This window comes from Phascolarctos cinereus, unplaced genomic scaffold (genome assembly GCF_003287225.1).
Source record: "Phascolarctos cinereus isolate Bilbo 61053 unplaced genomic scaffold, phaCin_HiC Scaffold_7;HRSCAF=346, whole genome shotgun sequence".
Taxonomy (NCBI): domain Eukaryota; kingdom Metazoa; phylum Chordata; class Mammalia; order Diprotodontia; family Phascolarctidae; genus Phascolarctos; species Phascolarctos cinereus.
Genome location: NW_027556180.1, coordinates 131620262 through 131627211, shown reverse-complemented (window position 1 = coordinate 131627211; position 6950 = coordinate 131620262). Strand labels below are relative to the sequence as shown.

General features: G+C 38.0%; 1 pseudogene; it reads right to left on the bottom strand.

The window, feature by feature from the left end:
• Window positions 1-5098: 5098 nt before the first annotated feature.
• Window positions 5099-5951, bottom strand: LOC110223563 (peroxisomal biogenesis factor 19 pseudogene; annotated as a pseudogene).
• Window positions 5952-6950: the final 999 nt, after the last annotated feature.

Below are 6950 nucleotides of genomic sequence, written 5' to 3'. Positions count from 1 at the left end.
AACCTAGGGAAAAATGAAATGGCCAAAATCAAAAGTTTAAGAAAAGAAACATTTTGGGTGCTGGGATTTAATCCACAACATTTCTCAGCTTCAGTGGTTGAAGAAATGTTAGTCATTTGCAGAGTTTCTGCTGATCAGGTATCAGTCCCAGTTGGTTATCCATAATGACCCTCCTCCACTCACTCTTTTCTTTTATACCTATTAGTATGATGGATTCCAGTCCCCACAGCCCAGGTCTCCAAGTCATATCCACTGGCTAGGGTAAATAACAACAACAATAACATACACATAGATACACAGGCTTCCTGTTGCCATCAAATCACATTGCCCTCTTTCTTTGCTTCCTCTTTTTCAGTATTTGCACATTGGCTTTACAATTCTTTTTCAAGCTCTTTGTCTCTTTAGATCTGCTCCCTAGGCGAGGGAATCTTGGTGAACATGCTCACTTTTAGAAAATGCTTCCCTACTATATATTCTTCCTTATTGAAGTAGTAATGAAGTGGTTACATCTAAATGTTAGCAATTATGTTTATCATTATTAACATACTATTCCTAGTAACACTAAATGTGAGAGGTAGTATGGCTTCTAATCATAATTACTGTGTGTTTGTGTATAATTTTATATTTATAATGTTATATGTAATATAGTATTACTTTTATAATGTTAGCAAAGCTGTATCTATCTACACTTAAGTCATTTCTCTGATTTCTATTATCTGCAGAGAAGCAGTTAGTCACCTAATTAAGGAATTTATTAAATAAGCAGCTAGGTAATTTAGCATATTTGGCCATGAAATAGTAGGCTTTCCAAATATCCATTTATCTTTCACTGATTACTACTAACACAAATTTCTGAGTTTTGGGGTTGCATTTCTACTGCATTCTGCATAGATCTAGAGATATCATATTGGCATGCTCAAAAATTACCAAAATAGAAAAAAAAATCTCACTTAATTCCAAGTTCTCATCTATATATCTAGTACCTTCTTTTCTAATTCATGACTGAGTATTCTTATTCCAGAGACATACAACTAATTAAAAAAATATGCATGTGATTAACTCAGAAATATTAAGCAGAATGATGTCAGTGAAAAATTAGAAACCCCAGAAATTTTGCTGAAATCTTTAAGAAACAGGCAGATATTTTAGCCTGAGCTGACTTGGAGAACAGGGGAGAGGGGCATTGCCAAATACCATTAAGTACATGGATTCAGAACCAAGCTTTTATAAGGATTCACCCTGCTCAGTTGGTTCAATATTAGGAAATATTAGGAAAACTATCAGCATCATTGAGCATATCAACACCAAAACCAACAAAAACCACATGATCATCTCAATAGATGCAGAAAAAGCTTTTGATAAAATACAACACCCATTCCTATTAAAAACATTAGAAAGCATAGGTATAAATGGAGTCTTCCTGAAAATAATAAATAGCATATATCTAAAACCTTCTGCAAGCATTATATGTAATGGGGACAGGTTAGAAGCATTTCCAATAAGATCAGAGGTGAAACAAGGATGCCCATTATCACCACTGTTATTCAATATTGTACTGGAAACATTAGCTTTAGCAATACGAGAAAAAAATGAAATTGAAGGCATTAGAATAGGCAAAGAAGAAATAAAGCTATCACTCTTTGCAGATGACATGATGATATACTTAGAGAATCCTAGAGAATCAAGCAAAAAACTACTTGAAATAATAAACAACTTTAGCAAAATTGCAGGCTATAAAATAAACCCACATAAATCATCAGCATTTCTATATATTACCAACAAAGCCCAACAGCAAGAGATAGAAAGAGAAATCCCATTTAAACTTACTGTAGACATTATAAAATATTTAGGAGTCTACCTCCTGAAACAAACCCAGGAACTCTATGAACACAATTACAAAACACTTTTCACACAAATAAAATCAGATCTAAATAATTGGAAAAACATCAGCTGCTCATAGGTAGGCCGAGCTAATATAATAAAAATGACAATCCTACCTAAGCTAATTTACTTATTCAGTGCCATACCAATCAAACTACCAAAAATTATTTTATAGATTAAAAAAATAATAACAAGATTCATTTGGAAAAACAAAAGGTCCAGAATATCAAAGGAACTAATGAAAAGAAATGCAGGGGAAGGTGGCCTAGCAATTCCAGATCTTAAATTGTATTATAAAGCAGCAATCATCAAAACTGCTTGGTACTGGCTAAGAAATAGGGAGGTGGATCAGTGGAATAGGTTAAATATGCAAGACACAGTAGTCAATGACTATAGTAATCTATTATTTGATAAACCCAAAGACCCCAGCTTCTGGGATAAGAACCCACTCTTTGAAAAAAACTGCTGGGAAAACTGGAAAAGAGTATGGCAGAAACTAGGCATAGACCCAAATCTCACACCATATACCAAAATAAAGTCAAAATGGGTTCATGACTTAGATATAAAGGCTGATACCATAAGTAAACTGGGAGAACAAGGAATAGTTTACCTATCAGATCTATGGAGAACAGAAGAATTCATGACCAAACAGGAGATAGAGAACATTATGAAAAGCAAAATGGATAATTTTGATTACATTAAATTGAAAAGTTTTTGCACAAACAAAGCCAATGCAACTAAGATTAGAAGGAAGGTAGAAAATTGGGAAAGAATTTTTACAACCAGTCTCTCTGATAAAGGCCTCATTTCTAAAATATATAGAGAATTAAGACAAATTTATAAGACAAGCCATTCCCCAATTGATAAATGGTCAAAGGATATGAACAGACAGTTCTCAGATGAAGAAATTAAAGCCATCTATAGTCATATGAAAAAATGCTCTAAATCTATTGATTAGAGAAATGCAAATCAAAACAACTCTGAGGTACCACATCACACCTATCAGATTGGCCAACATGACAAAACAGGAAAATGATAAATGTTGGAGAAGATGTGGGAAAATTGGAACACTAATACATTGTTGGTGGAGTTGTGAAATGATCCAACCATTTTGGAGAACAATTTGGAACTATGCCCAAAGGGCTACAAAATGTGCATACCCTTTGATCCAGCAATAGCACTTCTAGGGCTATATCCCAAAGAGATCAAACAAATGGGAAAAGGACCCACATGTACAAAAATATTCATAGCAGCTCTTTTTGTGGTGGCAAAGAATTGGAAATTGAGAGGATGCCCATCAATTGGGGAATGGCTGAGCAAGTTGTGGTATATGAATATAATGGAATACTATTGTGCTATAAGAAATGATGAACAGGCTGACTTCAGAAAAACCTGGAAAGACTTATATGGTCTGATGCTGAGTGAAGTGAGCAGAACCAAGAGGACTTTGTACACAATAACAGCCATGTTATGCAATGACTAAGATTGTTAAACTGAACCCTTCTCAGCATTACAAGGATCTAAGACATCTCCAGAGGCCTCAGGATGGAAAATGCTGTCCACATCCAAAGAAAGAACTATGGAAGTTGAATCGCTATTACTTATTTTTTACCTTCTGTTAAGTTTTGTTTCATTTTTCTGTTGGTTCCTCCTATTGGTTTCAATTTTTACTTACAACTTCACTAATGTGAAAATATGTTTCATAGGAATGTAAATGTAAAGCCTATATCAGATTGTGAACCATCTTGGGGAAGGTGGAGGGGAAGAGGGGGGAGAAAAATTTTAAACTCAAAAGCATGTGGAAGTGATTGTTGATAAATCAAATAAATTAATAAAATTTAAAAAAAGAACAACAACATTCCAACAGGTACCAACAATAGCGCCTTTTACCCTATACCTGAGAAATGGTTTTCTAGCATCTTTGGTTTGGAGTTCTCCATGAGGGGGCAGCCCATTTGACTTTGGAATAGTCAAATTATTCAATCTTTTTTTTAGGTTTCAAACCTAAATCTTCTTCTTTGTAAACTGAAAACATGGCTCTTAGTTCTGATTCCTGTGGCCAAGGACAATACATCTAATCCTTCCTCTCAAAAAAAAAAAAAAAAAAAGATTCACCCTGCTCTACTCTTAGCCTATAGGAGTTTATGCCACACAAGAACTGGGCCACAGCCTAGCTCAGGATGTTTATTATACATCAGCCCAGGCCTAGGGAACTAGGAAGGAGGAGGACAAGCTATCAGCCCTCTCCCAAGCCATGAATCAAGGTTTAGGATGTTGAGGGGATTAGAAATCTCAAAACTGCCTAAAACACAGCTAGGGAGAAAACACTCTTTCCCCTCCCCAACTCTTGTGTCCGTATTTGATAGGGGATCAGAGCTGAAAGAGAAAAGTTGGGGGAGTTCCCTCAGTCACAGGAAAGGGAGGGGTGCAGAAGGTACAGTAGTAATGGGGAACATTCAGGATAACATTTGGCTTCTCAGATTGGACCAGGAATAGAGGTATCTTATTAATTTAGGAAAGCAGAAATCAGAACTCACACCCCCTTTCCTCAGAGGATACAACAAAATATATGTGCACCTAGGGGAAAGGACACATGGCTGGTAAAGGCCAGGAAAAAAACCTATTCTCACCAGGATATATGAAGTGTCCCTTTTCCAGTTCCTACTCTGACCAATGTATCTGCCCTGAGGGATAAGATACCCAAGGATGAGAGTTCAGAGCCAAGTATTTCCCCTAGTCCCATGCTCAGAGCTGGTACAGCACCCAGATTCGAAAGGGAATGGGGAACATGGCACATAGACCCTGGGAGTCAGTGGAGGAAGCATCAGTACAGGTATACGCAACAGGTACACTCGATATTTTGGGTAGATAAATAAGGGGGGACAAGGGAACATGGTCCATAAATACCTGAAGCAAGTAGAGATAGGTACTTTTACTAGCAGCACAGACTGGGGTTGGGGTAAAAGACTCAATGAGAGCAATTTGAATAATAAGTTCCATTCCCAGAAACAACAGTCTCAATGGCTCCAGAGGGAACCTGCTGGTGTGGAGTGGTCTTGGAATAAGAGCTGGGGAAGGAAGTGGAATGGGGGCAAAAGACAAATGGGACAGGCAGGCAGTTTCTCCACAGAATCCCTACCCCTCCCAGCCCCCAGTGGCTTTGCTGACTCCAGGTGTTCACTGGTGGCTGGAGATGGGAAAGGAAGGGTGAAGAATTTCACATGATCAGACACTGCTCTCCACTGGCACTTGCAGGGCCCAACAGATTCAAAGTGCCTAGGCCAAAGTTGAGGCCAGGGAGCATTTTCCCTGCAAACTCCTTTGGTATGGCCCAAATCCTGAAGCTGCTGCATGAGACCTAGCACCATCTTGAAGCTCGCCTTCTGTGTGGCCTGGCTCTCTGCAGCTGTCTCTTTTTCAACTGTTCATAAATCTTGCCTATTACATTGTGCTGCTCCTGATACTTCTCAAAATTGTTCTGGGGGCAGTGTTTCAGGATGGTTCTACAACCACTCTGTGTATATCTGTGATTTCTTTTAGTGATGGATATAGTACATGCTTAGACAATAGGTTCTGCATAATACTATATGCATAATGGGGAGTATAATGCCTTCTCCTTCCCCTTCTTCTATTGCTAGCCCTTCCATGGCCTTGTCAGAGTTGTAAAGGTCAATGGCATTCTTTGCTAGTCCACTGAGTGTTTCCTTCAGGCAGGAAGCAAATTCTTGTGGGAATGTTGTATTACTGCCCACTCTCCCCACTTCCTCAGAGAGCTCTACCAGGTAGGGCTCCTCTTCAGCCAGCTCCTTCATAGCCTTCTCAAACTCTGCAGTGGCTTGGCATGCTAGCTCACTGTCAAACAGTTCTTGGAAGAACTCTTTGGAAGCAAAGAGGGCATCTTTAGCTGTGTCTGCAGGCGATCTCTTCTAGGAATCTGAAACATGAGTGGCTATGGTGACAGGAGGGAATTCTGGGGAGGGTTTGGCTTTATCAAAATCATCAAGGGCACTTACCAAAAGCTCATTCTTCTCCGGGTCTGTGCTGGATATGCTCTCTTCCACTGTGGCCATCTTGCTAGCCTTAGTTTTCCCAGTCATCTACCACTTAGGGTACTTTAGAGGAATATGTTTCATAAACATCACTATACTATGTGAATCGTTAAAAAAAATTATTATACTCATATCAACTTACACTGATGTAAGTTCAATAATTATAACTCCCATTACAGTATATCATATTTCTTATTAACATTATATCTACCATGATGAATCTAATAAGAGAAAGCAGTTTGGTATAATAGATAGGGAGCTGCCCTAGGGTCAAGAAGACCTGGGTGCAAGTACCATTTCTAACACACCATACCTCTATGCCCTTGGGCTTCTCAGTAAAACAGAAGCACATAAGTAGTTTAGCAGATAGAGCAGGCCTGCACAACCTACTGCTCATGGGCCACTTGTGGCCTGCCAAAGGATTTTGGGTGTCTGTTCATGACAGCCAACCAAAATCCTTTGGCAGGCCCATGGGTTATGTGCTGTGCAGGCCTGCGATAGAGCAATAGACTTTAAATGAGGAAATACTTAGGTCAAATCCTGCCTCAGTCACTTATTAGTTGTCATTCTGTAGGGAATAAATATCTCATTCAGTATGGAAAATACTTAATGGAAACTTATCTTCACCAAGTTAATATATTAAATAGAAACTGAATCATAGCTTAATTAATTGATATTAGATTTATTGATTTTTGTGGCTTGACCCTGGGAAAATAGTTAACTTCTGTCTGCCTCTGTGTCTTCATTTATAAAATCAGGATAATAATAGCACCAACCTTCTAAGGTTTTTATGATAAAATGAGATAATATTTGTAAATTGGTTTCCAAACTAAAAAGTGTGATATGAATGCTAGCTATTATGACTTTTATTAAGCTTTTCAGTGTGTCAGAAAATTCTCTAAAACTCTAGGTTGCAGAAAAAATAACAATACCTCACCAGAAGTTCTCTACATTGCAGACATGACAAGCCTAATAAAAGCAAAAAGACCCTCAAAATTAATCTTGCGGATAATAAATATG